The sequence below is a fragment of the Cricetulus griseus genome, chromosome 10 (assembly GCF_003668045.3).
Source record: "Cricetulus griseus strain 17A/GY chromosome 10, alternate assembly CriGri-PICRH-1.0, whole genome shotgun sequence".
NCBI classification, from domain to species: Eukaryota; Metazoa; Chordata; class Mammalia; order Rodentia; family Cricetidae; genus Cricetulus; species Cricetulus griseus.
Window position 1 is genome coordinate 12,761,767 of NC_048603.1, and position 16,333 is coordinate 12,778,099.

General features: G+C 42.2%; 1 protein-coding gene across 19 annotated transcripts in view; it reads right to left on the reverse strand.

Annotated features, from left to right (window-relative positions):
* The window catches only part of LOC100752044 (regulating synaptic membrane exocytosis protein 2), a 390,889-nt gene that overhangs the window by 324,991 nt on the left and 49,565 nt on the right, over window positions 1-16,333 (reverse strand). The window lies entirely within an intron of this gene.

Below are 16,333 nucleotides of genomic sequence, written 5' to 3' on the forward strand. Positions count from 1 at the left end.
ATGTTTTAAATAAAACACGGGATTTTATAAATGATTTTTTTAAAGCCTTAGTAATTTATTTATGCCTAAAAGAATAGATAAAAGGCATTGGAGGGGGTAATAGAGTATCTCCTAAACTAGCATTGCCAATTAAATACTGTGTATCAAACTTAAAATAGTCATGCTAACATAAATTCTTCGTGTATCCACAGCACAATGAAGATGAATTTAAACAATGTTATGTAAGTAACTATAATCAAGTCAAGTGCTTCACTTTCAATTCTTTGAAGCAAAGAATTATATGAAGTCATCCAAAAGCAAGTTGACTTCATATAAGCAAAATCCTGGTAGGAACTGATTCACAAGCAGGCAGGCAAGTAACTAGACACACAAAACCTTCGCCTCAGCGGCATCCTTAGTGAATCACCCTTGGGATCAGTGTTACTTGCTTCTTACTATGTATGTTCCCTTATTAAAGCCCAATTATTCAATCCATAGACCTACATCTGTATACTCTTTTCACAGTTTCCGGGAAATGAAGAGAAGATTGGGCCAATACACAGCTGTAGGTAGGAAACTGTAAGGGAACTGAATACTGAAAAGACTGAGAAGGACTTTGCATAGGGTAGTGGAGGCTGGTATAGCTGGACTTTCCATGAATGACTTAAGAACCTTCTTGGGAAATGCATCTACTCCAAAGAAGACCAAAAACTGGTAAATAAAATTTACACAAAAAAACTAGGATTTTTTTTTCATTACACAATTACATCAATAATGTAAGCCAAGCTGTCTCTTCAAATCCAAATTGTTAGTTTTATAGTATGCAGTGGTTCGTCGTGTCAACTTAACTGAATTAAGAAGCAACACTGTGGGACTGGTGGGCACATCTCAGGAGAGCACTCTAGAGACACTTTCCAGGACGGAAAGACTGCCCTGAGTGTGGACAGTACACAGCGGACAGAGGGCACGGGTGAGCAAAAGGAAGAGAAAGCCCACTAACTCGGACTCTCTGCTTTCCATACACCGTAAGGTGAGCAGCCCTTCCCATAAGATTCTGACACCCGCTAGTGTCAAGATCAGCAACAGGTACAGCTGGCTTTAAACGAAAAGCTCTAGAAAGAAAGGGTCGGGCAGAAGCTAGGGGGAATGGACAGACTGTCAGAAAGGTAACCCCAGAGCTGTCCAGCTAGAGCCTAGCGGGCTGCGGAGACCAGAAGACTAGAACAGAACTCCGGAGCACTGTGCAGACAAGTCCTGGGAAAGAAAATACTGTACCATTGCCTGGGCAAGCTACAAGGGATTGTGGAGAGTGTGCTGCATGTCTTCTGAAGGGCACACCGGGAAGAGCCCTCCCAGACAGACAGAAATGCAGGCCGGCAAGCCTCCATACACCCTCACAGCCTCCGTGTAGAAAGGCCTGCATGTGCTCCCGAAGCCCAGAGACAAGGCTGTAATTGGCGGATGAAAAGGAAGAGCTCAGACTGGGAAAATCTCTTAAAAGCTGATGCCCTACACAGGAAATCTTCTAACTGGGAAAGTCGAATCACTGAGACAACCAGGCTTGGTAGAGAATAATAAACAAGTCAATCCCAGGAAAAGGGCAAGAGACACCATCCCAACAAGAGAGCAGCACTAAATACCTTCTGCTTCATTGTATTGTTTATTCCTATTTTTCACTTTGAAACTTTAATTGGCAATTGTGTTTTAGCTTCTGCCCTGAATGAAAGGGCATTTACGGTTGTTCTTTCTGTCACCACCCATGCTCAACAAGGTTTCCTCTATTCCCATCTCCTGGATTCTCTGTATCAGAAAACAATATGAAAAATAATGCAGACGTAATTGGTGTTTGTGTATTTAATGAGTGGCCCAAAACAATTTTTAAATCTTTATTAATTAAAAAAAAATTGTAACTGGGCAGTGATGGTGCGTGCCTTTTAATCCCAGCACTCGGGAGGCAGAGGTAGGTGGATCTCTGTGAGTTCAAGACCAGCCTGGTCTACATACAGAGAGAGTGCCAGGACAGCCTCTAAAGCCACAGAGAAAACCTGCCTCAAAAACAAAACAAAACAAAATCTGGCTTGGGTGCTACTAAATTGATTTCATGACCCTTAGTTAAAAAACACAATCTGTAATAATTACAGCTGAGCTACAGTTTATTTGCAGTCTACATACTCTGGGTGTCCTTTGTGGCTTTCAAAATATTCCTAAGGTTTAGAAAGCAGACTGAAGTTTTCAAACTTTGAGATGATGAGGGGCCTTTGCAATCACTCTTACACATACATGTAGATAACGGCAGGTGACTGTGCCTCCGTGTAGCAGGCTCTAAGTCACTGTAAGTCTATCAGTGAAGCATTACAGAGGGCCAGGTCTGTCAAGACCAGAAGGGAAACAATAAACATGAACACAGAAAAGGAAATGAACGGTAGGTAGTAGACGAGAGGCAGGAGGTATGGAACCTATGGGGCTGACAAAGGAAGCAAACCCTGGAAGATAAGCACAGCCAAAGCCAGCGAGACAAGTGGAACCTGAAACCAGAGGCTAAGCAGAGCCAGCGCCAGGGGTAACTCGAAAACAGCACACGAAGGAAGGAAACGTGGCCAGCAGAGGATACCGTGTGCACTGCCAGAAAGAAAAGGGGGCTGGTGGCAGTTTAGCAGTTGTTCATGAGAACAAAGGGCATGAAGTTGTCTTCTGTCCTGTGTTCCCTGAGCCTAGCAGAGAGGTAGAACTTCCTGTGTAGCTCAGACTCACGGTAGTTAAAAGTTTTTTGTTTTGTTTCTTTCGGTTTTTTGAGACAGGGTTTCTCTGTGTGACCCTGGCTGCCCTAGAACTCACTCTCTAGAACAGTCCGGCCTTGAACGCACATGGATACCCTGCCCCTCTGCCTGGGATTAAAGGCGTGCCCTACCACCAACCGCCATAATCAGTTGCTTTTGAAAGCTCTGTTGAGTAGCAGCACTCCTTTTCTTCTAATAACTTCTTATTACTTTATTTTTACATTCCTATTCCAGTCCCTCTCCCTCCTTCCCTCCCTCTCCCCCTACTCCCCCACCCTCCCTACCTCCCATCTGCTCCTTCAAGAGGGTGAGGCCTCCCCTAGGAAGTCTACTAAGTCTGTCCCATCTCTACCAATAATTCTGACATGTCTGTGTTAGAATGCTCACCTGAGAATGTATGCTCGTTATCCATTGGATTCTTTCCACTGCCAGACTTATAATCTAATTTAATATCAACTACATTATCTTCTAATTCTTTGCAGATACCAAAGCTTCCCATAAACAACTGTGTGTGGGAAGGAATGATGCTCTTTTCATGATCAAACCATGATGTTTCCATTACAGGAAACAGAGGTGCTTAGTGGGTAAGGGTGTGCCCCGCTCTTGCACAGAGTCTGAGTTTGGATCACAAATGCCTGTAACTCCAGTCCCGGGAATCTAGGCCTCCAAAGACACACGCACATGGAGCACATAAACTCACATAAACATATATATTTTAATTCCTACTAAACGAAAGTTATCTTTACACCTTTCTTACTTTAGTAGTAAAATTTATTCCAGTAGAGTTCAAAAATTAGCAATATAACTACTACAAAATAGGTACTGTTGAGCAAAATAAGTTGTGCCTTTAAAGAGTTATTGAATTGTCTTTTCCTTTTTGTTTTTTTTTTATTTTTCACAATCAGTGCTTATATAGCAAATTCAAGTTCAAATTTAAGCCAGATGTGAATTTATCAGAGTCTGTCGGACTCTGATATAAGCAGACATGTATAAGCAGAGCTAATTTGCTGCTTAGTAACTCACCAGCAATTAGCTTACTTTGTCATTACTCAAATGCACCACAAAGAAAGGCCTGTATTTGCTGTAACTTTAGTTGGCAAACTCCTAAATTAACTGATAGTATAGCCAAATATTACATACAGGTGAATAATGTCAATAATAAACAAGGTAGCAACATGCATATGAATATCAACCTGATGATTAAATATTTCACAAACTTATAAAGCGCTAATAATACCAAAGGAATTCTGAAAGTCAGAAATTGTCCCTAATCAACAGACTTATTATTGAAGTGATACACAAAGGTTTTCTGTAAAATGATGTTGATGATGTGGAAATAGATTAAGATTCCAAAAGAACTATGGAGAAAAAGATTAAAGGAGTGAAAGGGACAAATTCCCTCCAGCCCGATAACCTGTAATTGTGTATTCTGGAACATGGTTTGCAGAACAGAAACCCTGAAAATAACCTGTCGGGGCCAAAGGTCCAGATCCGCTAGAGCACTAAACCAGCATGACAGTCAGAGTGAGACTGTCCCCACAGGTCATAGGTTTCCTAGGTGACAGTCAGAGTGAGAATGTCCCCACAGGTCATAGGTTTCCTAGGGTGACAGTCAGAGTGAGAATGTCCCCACAGGTCATAGGTTTCCTAGGGTGACAGTCAGAGTGAGACTGTCCCCACAGGTCACAGGTTTCCTAGGGTGACAGTCAGAGTGAGACTGTCCCCACAGGTTACAGGTTTCCTAGGGTGACAGTCAGAGTGAGACTGTCCCCACAGGTCACAGGTTTCCTAGGGTGACAGTCAGAGTGAGAATGTCCCCACAGGTCACAGGTTTCCTAGGGTGACAGTCAGAGTGAGAATGTCCCCACAGGTCACAGGTTTCCTAGGGTGACAGTCAGAGTGAGACTGTCCCCACAGCTCATAGGTTTCCTAGGGTGACAGTCAGAGTGAGACTGTCCCCACAGGTCACAGGTTTCCTAGGGTGACAGTCAGAGTGAGACTGTCCCCACAGGTTACAGGTTTCCTAGGGTGACAGTCAGAGTGAGACTGTCCCCACAGGTCACAGGTTTCCTAGGGTGACAGTCAGAGTGAGACTGTCCCCACAGGTCACAGGTTTCCTAGGGTGACAGTCAGAGTGAGACTGTCCCCACAGCTCATAGGTTTCCTAGGGTGACAGTCAGAGTGAGACTGTCCCCACAGGTCACAGGTTTCCTAGGGTGACAGTCAGAGTGAGACTGTCCCCACAGGTCACAGGTTTCCTAGGGTGACAGTCAGAGTGAGACTGGCCCCCCAGGTCACAGGTTTCTTAGGGTGACAGTCAGAGTGAGACTGTCCCCCAGGTCACGGGTTTCCTAGGGTGACAGAGTGAGACTGGCCCCACAAGTCACAGGTTTGAACACTTGGTTCCCAGTGGTAGAGTTGAGGAGGGATGAGGGGGGTGGCTTTGTTAGAGGAGGTCACTAGCGAAGTCTTCGAGGTTTCAAAAGACTTCAGTCATTCCCAGAGAGCCCTCTCTGCCTCCTACATGTGGTCAAGATGACAGCTCTCAGCCATGCCTTTGCTCTGTCAGCATGGACTTTAACTCTCCTAAAACCTAAGTCCAGTTAAACACGTGTTTCACACGTGGGTGGTCTTGGTGGTGGTGTTTGTCACCATAATAGAAAAGTAACTAACATCACTGGTGTGCATGAATGAATGGAGGGAGAAAGGAAAGGTGGGAAGGAGGAGGGAAATTATCAAAGAAAATGATTTCCCAGCCACACCCATACCCTCCATGTCTAATCACACAACACAAGATAAAGGGAAGGGGGGGTAGATTGATGGTTAGTGAGAGGCCTCATTTCTTCCAAGATCACACTATCAATAAACACCACACCAGCTGGAGGGATAGTTAAGACACGCCAAGGCTGACAGGGCTCATGTTTCTTTCACTGAGACATTCCAGCGCCCCTCAAAATAACCCAACTGCTAAGCACAGAAAATTGTAAGCTCTTCCTTTAGTATCTATACCATATCTAAGCTTAAACAGAAGTAGCTACCCAGGTCTCTAACCTTCCCTCACCCCCAGTGCTTTTCTTAGCCAATTCCACCTCATGAGTGGAATGGAGTCTACCCTCCTCAACCTTAATCTTTCTTACCCCTTTAAAGACTCAGACACCGAGGGTCCGGAGTCATTATTATTTAATCAACCTGTCAGTTCATGAATATGGATCTATGAATGCAACCAACCAAAAAAAAAATTGCTTTTTCTTTTCTCTAAAAAGTAAATGCAGATGGTTCTCATTCTTTATAAAACACTCTGTGTTATGTAAAGCTGCTGTGAACTGTGAATTAGCAAATACTGAACCATTTCCTAGGGGCAATAGTTCAATAGAAGCAAGAGACACCTCTGTCCACACATCTCCATCAGCCGATCAATTTACAAACTCATTGTATATCCATTCACTAAACATATGGGCACAAGGGTGTCCTGGTAACCAACATGAGCACCATGCCTGCTTTCACAGGGCTTACAAAGAAGTAGAAAAAGATGACAAGACTGTGACTATGAAATGCATTTGAGGTTAGAAGACCATAAAAGTGCTGTATGTAAAGACAGGGTTAAGGTGGTGAGAACAGGAGCAGCAGGGAACGTCAGAAACCGATTCCTCAGACGGATTATAACTAACTTGAGACCAAAAGGAAGGCCAGCTCGCAATATCACAAGGAACAATCTTCCGGACATTCAGTCAAACACTCCATCCATTAGTGGATATTTGTCCAACGCTAACTATGGTACAGGGTTCTGTGTTAAGTATCAAGGAAGCCGTGACAGACAGGATAGACTGTTCCTATCCTGATGGAGCTTAAACTAGTAAAATCCGTAAAGTGTTGAAGACCAGGAAAACAGTTGGTAGACGCAGAGGGGTTTTGTTCCTTCTTATTACCCCTTGGCTACAAAGTGTAGTCAAGTCAGTCCATGGTCTAAGGCAACTAACTAGTCTTGTGACTGTCTTGAGACTATGGAGCTTCGGCATTTGAGACAGCTTGCTTAGATGGAAAAGAAGCCTGCATCCGAGTCAGAAATCATGGATGCTCTCTAGTGTGACTTCTATTCCTTAATTATTTACAAAATACCTCTTTGGCTTCCAGCATCCTGATAATTGTATAAAGACTTTATTAAGAGCTTACATTTTAATATCTATATCTGCTAGAGTTAAGTCTTACTTTCAAAATGCCTTCCATATCCTAAAGCAGGTAAATCAGGTAGAAAAATTCTGGGGGTTAAAAGCACACACTGCTCTTGCAGTGGACCTGAGCTTGGTTCCCAGTACCCATGTCAGACGGCTTACTTCCACCTGTAACTCCAGCTCAAGGGGACCCAAGACCACCTTCTGGCCTTTATGGCCATCTGTATATATACCCACTCAGAGACACACATACATAATTATAAAACAACAAAAGTACATATTTAAAAGTTAGTAAATTAAATAAATTCTAAAAAAAAACTAACTATTGGGCTATCTCTCTAATGTTTTATTAAGAATACATTTAAAGTATGGAAATTTAAAAGAAGGATGTGAGCATACACATAAACACATAAGCTACAATACACAACTAACAACTTGCTATTTTCACATACACATTAAATATACATAGCTTGAAAACATTCTGAAACTTCCCAAACAGATTTGTTTTTATAAGCTTGAGATCTGCATAACTTAGCTATTCAATATACAACTAGCAAATGATCATACCTAACAGAAACACAGTGAATTCAATTATTTCATAATCAAACTGGTTATACTGTTGGCCTGTGGCATACGCCACTTTTCACAGTGTTTGATATGGAACATTCTGTTGCTAAGCAGCATGGTCAGCAAAATGTTTACTCTGTGTCTCTGTGTGTGTGTGTGTGTGTGTGTGTGTGTGTGTGTGTGTGTGTGTGTGTGTGTGGTGTGTGTGTGTGTGTGTGTGTGTGTGTGTGTGTGTGTGTGTGTGTGTTTAGCCAATGCAGCTGGACAGGTGAGTAACTTAGAACTACTGTCTTCCTGCATACCATGGCTAGTCTGAGAACAGGCACAATTGAGGCAGAAAAGGCTTTCTTCTGGATATATATACAGGCACTGACAGTAGAGCACAGAGATAACCATACAGAGCCAGTCTGGATTTTATTCTAGGCTCTTGTCACTAACTAGATAAACGGTCAAGCAAGCTACATAGTTTTCCCTCTCACTTCTGCATCTCTGCAGTGTAGGATATAAATTAGTTAATAAAGAGTGAACATGAAGTCCTGAGTTTGGCTCCCACCACCCAAGTGAAAGTCAGACATGGCAATACACGTGACCCCGTACAGATGTGTACAGATTTGCTGTACAAGCCCTGTATGGTGATCAGGTCATCACCATATGGACTCTCTGGTTAACCAGTCTAGACCAGAGAGTCCCTGGGGTAGTGTGAGAACCCATCTCAAAAACTGAGGCAGAGAGCAATAAGGAAGACAGCCGATGTATTGGCCTGTGACCTCCACACACTGACATGTACATACACACAGAAAATAAAGAATCCAACGGCCATAAAGCTAAATACTGTGGCCTAAATATGTAAGCAGTCTGTCCTTACCATTTTCAGAGTAAGTAGAAGAAAAATTTTGAAACCAACCTCCTGGACTTCCTAGCTAGAGAAACCAACAAAATCCCCTTAAGTTGTTTTCTTCAAGCGAATTTAAGTTGGGTTTTTGTAAGTCACAACAGCACTAACTAAAGCTGGGGATATGTCTCAATAGCAGAGCCTGTGCAAGACCATGGATTTTATCCCCAGCACTTCAAGGAAGAAATGGGGGAAGGGAGGAAGGAAAACAAATGGAAATGAAAACACACACATGTGCATGCATACAAATAAATACATATGAGATATATATACATACATATATATGTGTATATATATATATATATTTCATGCATAAGCCATATGTCAAACCATCAAGTTTTTGTTACTTATTGACACAGTACACACACACACACACACACACACACACACACACACACACACACACACAGGAAAACAACTTTATTTTATATTCCCAGATGAAAATTTAATATTCTATTTCTATTAATGTCTTATCACAGAATTTTTAAGAAATCCCTATCAGGCTAGTGTGGATACAATGTAGCTAAGACTGAGAGACTTCATGGCACTGTCATGGACTTTATAGGTCACAGTATGGGATTTAAATGTATATTTTGTTGAAAATAGGAATTCTTACTTTTGTAAGTGCCATTTATTTACTTATTCAGTAGACACTTCTGAGGACCTACTATTGTCGAGAACTACACAACCGGCTATGCACATAACAGTTGCTTTTGGGGAATTTACTCTCTATTTATAAATAAGCTAGCCCTGGTAGCTGGGGTAGGGGTGCTGCCTTAATCACAGCTCTCAGAAGATGGAGGCAGATAAGTCTCTGTAGTTCTGGCCAGCACCTATAGACACAGTGAGTCTAGGCCAGCCAGGACGACAAAGTGAAACTTGCCAACAACACAAAACAAAACAAAACAAAACAAAAAAAAAAAAAAAAAAAAAAAAAAAAAAAAAAAAACAAAAAAAAAAAAAAAACAGCACAGGTAAGAGATAAGGATGATGCGAAGGGCTGGGGACGTACGTATGCCCTTGCCATTAAGGAACTCACAGTAGACAAGAGCATTCTCAGTCTTTTCTACTTTCCAACATATTTACATTCTCCTATACAGATATTTTCCTGAAAAGGGGAAAAAAATGTCTGGGGAGCAAAGCATTCAAAATGTAATGGAAAAGAAGTCATTCAAAAAACAAATCATCTGCGAATAAGTTTGGTTAACTTCTTTAAAGAACTTAAAAATTGTTACTCTAGAATCACAGGCCCACTCCTTCATACACTCAGGAGTCCATAACAGTACCAAACTGAAAGATATAATATAGACACAGAAGACGTGATGCAGACCGGTCTACGTCCTGAGCTTGCTGCTGCGGTCTCTGTGAGTTCATACAACCTTTCCTCAGTTGATTGAGAGGACCTTGTTCTCCTCGTGGCCTCCAACCCCTCTGCCCCCCCCCCCAGTCTTTCAGCTTCCTCATCCATGGGGTTGAGTTGTAAGGGGAGGGATTTGATGGGGAGATCTCATTTAGAGCTGTGTGTTCCAAGATCTCTGTCTGCATAATGTCAGGCTGTGGGGTCTCTGAATTCATTCCCTTCTGTTGCAGGAGGAAGCCTCTCTGATGATGACTGAATAAGGCATTGATCAATGAGTATGAGTACAGTATAATATCATTAGGAGTCATTTTTCTGATACTTCTTTTTAAAGACCAGTAGCATCTGTTTTTACCCTAAGTCTCTGGACTATCTAGTCTCTGGTTCTGGCTCACCTAAGCAGTATCAGGTATGGGTTCCAGCTCGTGGGGCGGGTCTTAAGTCAAAGGACATTGGTTTGTTGGTTACTACCACAGTGTTTGTGCCACCATTGCCTTGGCATATTTAGCAGGCAAGACAGATTGTAGATCAAAGGATTTGTGGCTGGGCTGGTGTTTGTTTTTCTCTTTTGGTAGCCTGCAGAGCACCTTCCCTTACTAAAGACACTAGAACATGGGGTTTCTAGTGGGGCTCTTTTCTTTCTATTGGTTTCAACTTCAATGTGATGTTTTTCCCTTTGTTTTATTATATTTTGTTTAAAAAACAGAAGAAAGAAGAAGAAAAAGAAATAAATTGGGAGTGGTTGAAGAACTAACTCAGCAGTTAAAAGCATTCGGTGCTCTTGCAGAAGACCCCAGGTTTAGTACCTAGAACTCACACTAGGTATCTCACAACCATCAGCAACCCCAGTTTCAAGGGATTCTACAAACCGTAAGAGACCACAGATGCCAGTTCCAGACTATTATACCCAGCAAATAGTCAATCAAGAAAAATGGACGGAATGAGAAAGAAAGAAAGAAAGAAAGAAAGAAAGAAAGAAAGAAACAAAGAAACAAAGAAATTATGGGGATTTGAATTAGAATGGTCCCCACAGAGTCATAAACTTGAATGGTTAGTCAAAAGTTCTACTTGGGACTGACTGGAGAAAGTTTGTCACTGGGGAATGGGTTTTGGGTTTCAAAAGCCCAGTGTCACTCTCTTCCTGTTGTACATGAATCCAGATATTGAACTATCAGCTACTTACTCCTCCAGCACTATGTCTGCCTGCATTTTGACATTCTCCCCTTCATAATGATAATGAACCAAACCTCTGAAACTATAAACAAGCCCAAATTAAATGTTTTCTTCTATAAGACTTGCTTTGTCATGGTGTCCCTCCACAACAATGGAACAGTGACTAAGGCCAGACATTTCAAAATAAAACCAAATTCAAGCAGTACCTATCTACAAACCCAGCCCTACAGAAGGTACTAAAAGGAAAACTCCAACATGAAGAGATTAACCACACCCAAGAAAACACAAGGAATAAATAATCTCAGACTAGCACATCAAAAAAGGTGGGAAAAACCACACCACAACCACAGCAATAAAATAATGGGGATCTGCAAACACTGCTCCTTGATAACTTTCAATAAAAAAAGTCTCAGTGCTCCAACAAGAAGACACAAACTAACAAAATGCATTCAGAAACAGGATCCATCTTCTGCTGCCTCCAAGAAACACACCTTGTAACAACCAGGATAGACACTGCCAAGGGTAAAGGGATAGAAAAGGATATCCCAAGCAAATGGACCTAAGAAGCAAGCCGGTGCAGCCATTTTAGTATCTGACAAAACAGACTTCAAACCAACACTAATCAGGAGTAACAGGAAAGAAGACCTGTGCTGACCAATCTATGTCAACTTGACACAGCTGGAGTCATCTGAAAGGAAGAAACCTCAACTAACGAAATGCCTCTGTGAGATCCAGCTGTAGGCATTTTCTCAATTAGGGATTGATGCAGGAGGCTCCAGCCTATTATGGGTGGTGCCGTCCCTGAGCTGCTGGTCCTGGGTTCTATAAGAAAACAGGCTGAGCAAGCCAGGGGAAGCAAGCCAGTCAGCAGCACCCCTCCGTGGCCTCTGCACAAGCTCCTGCCTCCAGGATCCTGCCCTGTTTCAGTTCCTGTCCTGACTTCCTTTGAGGATTAACAGCAATATGGAAGTGTAAGCCAAATAAACCCTTTCTTCCCTAACTTACTTTTTGGTCATGGTGTTTTGTCTCAGCAATAGAAACCCTGAGACAAGTCTACATATTCATCAAGGGAAAAATTCATGAAGAGGATATTGCAATTCTTAACGTCTATGCACCAAAAGCATGGGCACCCAAGTTCCTAAAAGAAATACTACTCAGCTTAAATCACATATTGACACCTACACGCTGAGAGAGGGAGACTGCAATACCTCACTCTCAGCAATAGACAGGTCGTCCAGGCAAAAACTAAACAGAAATGTTGGCACTAACTGTTGTTAAAAACCAAATGGACCTAACAAATGTTAGCAAACACAAACACAAAACAATGTACCTTCTTATCACCTCATGGAACGTTCTCCAAAATTATACATATACTTGGACACAAAGCAAATCTCAAAACATACAAGAAAATTGAAATAACTCCCTGCATTCTATCTGGCTACCATGGATTAAGGCTGGATAGCAACAACAAGAGAAACAACAGAAAGCCTACAAACTCATGGAAACTGAACAACTCACTGCTCAATGAAAAAAATGGGCCAAGACACAGAAATTAAAGACTTTCTAGAACTAAATGAAGATGAATACACAACATACCCAAACTCATGGACACAATTAAAGTGGACACCTAATAGGAGAGTTCACAGCATTAAGAGCCGACATTCAAAGAATGGAGAGCTCTCACATTAGAAACCTAACAGCACGCCTACCCACTCTAGAACATAAAAAAGAGATAACACCCTGTAGTAGATAGAAAGAAATAATCAAACTAAGGACTGAAATCAATAAAAATAGAAAACAAAAAGAACAATGCAAAAAATCAATGAAACAAAGAGTTGGTTCTTTTGGAGGGGGACAATAAAACTGACAAACCATTAGCCAAATTAACCAAAAGACAGAGAGAGACAAGATCCAAATTAACAAAATTAGAAATGAAAGGGGGAACATAAAACCGATAACAAGGAAATGCAGAGACTCAAGAACACACTTTAAAAACCCATATTCTTCCAAATGGAAGCATCTAAAAGAAATAGGTAGATTAGTGGCTACTGAGGTGTGGAGGTGACCATTTAATGAGTACATGGTTTCTTTTTGGGTTCATGAAAATGTTTAGTAACTAGACAGTAATGCTCCCTAGCCAACTCTAGATGTACCAAATGCCACTACATTCTACACTATAAAATTATTAAAGTGGTAAAGCTTTATATGTGCATTTTAAAAAGAAATGAAATATTGCTACAAATTACAATACAGATGACCTTGAAAACCTATGCTATTTGATAAAAGCTAGCCTCAAGGGCTGGAGAGATGGCGCAGAGGTTAAGAGGACCGACTGCTCTTCCAGCGGTCCTGAGTTCAATTCCCATCAACCACATGGTGGCTCACAACCATCTACAATGAGATCTGGTGCCCTCTTCTGGTGTGCAGATATACATGGAAGCAGAATGTTGTATGCACAATAAATAAATAAAATCTTTAAAAAAAAAAAAAAAAAAGCTAGCCTCAAAAGAAATCTATGAGCTGGCCCCGGTGGTCCTGGCTTGTAACCCTAGCTCCTTGAGGAGCTAAGGTGGGAAGATTCTAAGATCAAGGCCTGGCCTACATTCACGAATTCAAAGCCAGGTGAGATCCTGTCTAAAAATGAAAATTTTAAAATGCTCTGGGAATATAGTTTAGTGGTGGATGGCTTCACTAACAAGCGCAAGGTTCTATATTCAGTCCTCACGACTGAAAGCATGGGTGTGACTTTATTTGTATGAAAACATCTAAAATTAGGAAATCAATAGAAAGAGAATTAGTGGTTGAGCCGGGTGGGGGAGGGGAGGGGACGAGCTAAATACAGGGCTTCTCTTAGGGGAACTGAAAATACTCCCGAGTTAGCTTGTGGCTGTGCTGTGGCTGTGGCTGTACAACCTAACACAGACTAAAGCACGTACACACACACACATACACACACACACACACACACACACACACACACACACACACACACACACACTCTGAAGGGCTGAGCTGCACGGTGCACAGATTACACCTCAGAGAAGCTGCGTGGACATGTGCGTGTACGTGAGAAAGAGAGAGAGAGAGAAACTTTCAAAACTCAAGTAGCCAGAAAGGCACTGAAAATGTAAAGTCAATGACAAACAAAAGGCTTTAACTCCCCTACAAGAGGAGAGGGAACCTGCTTGCTTCCTGTCGCCCTGCACTTCTGGGCAGAGGCTTAAGCGTCAAGTTGGCATTCTTTACCTCTGTAAAATTCTATACTTTTCTCAATTTACTAATTTTAAAGTTAAATATTTTATACAATTCCAGGATCAAAATATGTGGCAAAATAAAATAAAATAAATAGACAGCCCAGAAATGAGAGTTGAGTTTGTTCTCCTCTTTCCTACCGTTGCATCTAATAAAGGCCACCGGACACAGGGTTGTGTAGATGTATTCTGTCTCTAACCGGTGCGCTAATGCTATGTGCTTCTTATCTTGGGTATAAATATTAAAGAAAAATAATAAACTTCTGTACATAAAGATGTCTAGTGAGCCTTAGATAGGAGCCCAAGTAGGACCCAGACAAAGTCCCCGAAATGAGGCTTCCCGCCCAGGTGTGGTTTAAAGGTGCAGCCAGCCCTATGCTGTGTAACAACTTCCGTCTCAGGCTCCCTCACTCTCACGAGCACATAACCAAGCCTGACAACGAACGCCCAAACTCTGATACCAGACAAGACAGAATAACTCAGGGTCTCCTAAGTGCCAAGTCCAAAGCCCCCATTCCCCAAAGTGGCACTCTCCTTGTTTAGAAGGAACAAGCCTACAGGTTTCTGTTTGCTAGAAAAGCAGCTCTCCTAAGGTGCGAAGGTAGGTAGGTTCCTGTCTGCCCCTGGATTAACCAACCACCTTAATCTTCCAGGAAACTCCATTAACCGTCCCCAAAGGCCAATGACCTCTAACAAGGGCACCTGGTTCTGGTCCAATCCGGACAGTCTGCATCAGCTCAGATTCCCACCCTGACGCCTGGCACATAAGATCTGCTTCCTTTGCTTCCACGTGGCTCTTCTCTCTGACCCCCATCCCACCCCACCCCCAGTAGCCATGGCAGTTTGATTCCCAGGAAATCCTAATCTCTGACCATAGAGAGGTCTAGTTCCGTAGTTTCTCTGCACCGTAGCTTCTACTAAGCCACTTTAAAGGAGACAAGATGACCCCCAAAGTGTATAGGACCCAATGTGTTAATTTAAAACTGCCTTATTAGGGGCTGGGGGTCTACACCAGCTGTACAATACTTGCCTACAATCTCCAGTACCACCCCCAGCCCCCAAAAATTTTTTAATTAAAAAAGAAAATGAGCCACGGCTGCAGAGATGGCTCAGAGGTCAAAAGCACCAACTGTTCTTGTAGAGGACCCAGGTTCAATTCCCAGCACCCAAGTGGCAGCTCACAACCATCTGTAGCTCCAGGCCCTGGGGGTCCTACATCGTCACAGACATCTATGCAGGCAAAGCACCAATGCACATAAAATAAAAACAGTTTTAGGCCCGGCGGTGGTGGTGCACGCCTTTAGTCCCAGCACTCCAGAGGCAGAGGCAGGCACTGCGTGCATGTGTCCGTGTATCTGTGTGTCCTCTAGATCAATGTCATGGAACTCCTTCCCTGTGCTTTGTTCTTCTAAATTTTAGTTTCAGGCCTTGACATTTACTAAGGCACAAGGCACCAGGGCAGTGGAGCCAAACGAATACAGATTAGAACCTCCAAGATTCTGAGCAGAACTATCTTTCCTACTTTGATTAAGCTCGGGTACTTGTTACAGTAATTGGAAGCTGTGGTAGTTTGGATGTAATTGGCCCCCACAAGCTCATAGGGCGTGGCACTGCTGAGAGCTGTGGCCTTGCTGGAGTAAGTGAGACCTTGTTGGAGGAAGTGTGTCACTGTGGGGGCCGGCTTTGGGGTCTCCATTGCTCAAGCTATGCTCAGTGTGACAGACAGTTCACTTCCCGTAGAGAGTGAGGACCAAGATGCAGAACTCTCAGCTCCTTTTCCAGAACCATGTCTGCCTGTACAACACCAAGTCCTGCCATGACAATAATGAACTAAACCTCTGAACTGTAAGCCAGCCCCAGTTAATTGTTTTCCTTTAAAAGAGTTGATGTGGTCATGGTGTCTCTTCACAGTGATAGAAACCCTAAGACAGAAGTCAACATAATTCTTTAAATTTTATATGCAAGAGTCCTGTAAGCGAAGTATTATAAACTGATTTTTATGGATATTAAAACTATGAATTAGAGAAATAACATAAAAATCATGCCTTGTTAATTGTTATATCCTTAATGCTTGGTAAAAACATCATATAATGAACTAAGTTTGATTAAGAGATTGTTAGATTCATTTATTAAGTTGATAATTTGGTTTTCTGCTTTACAGCCTATCA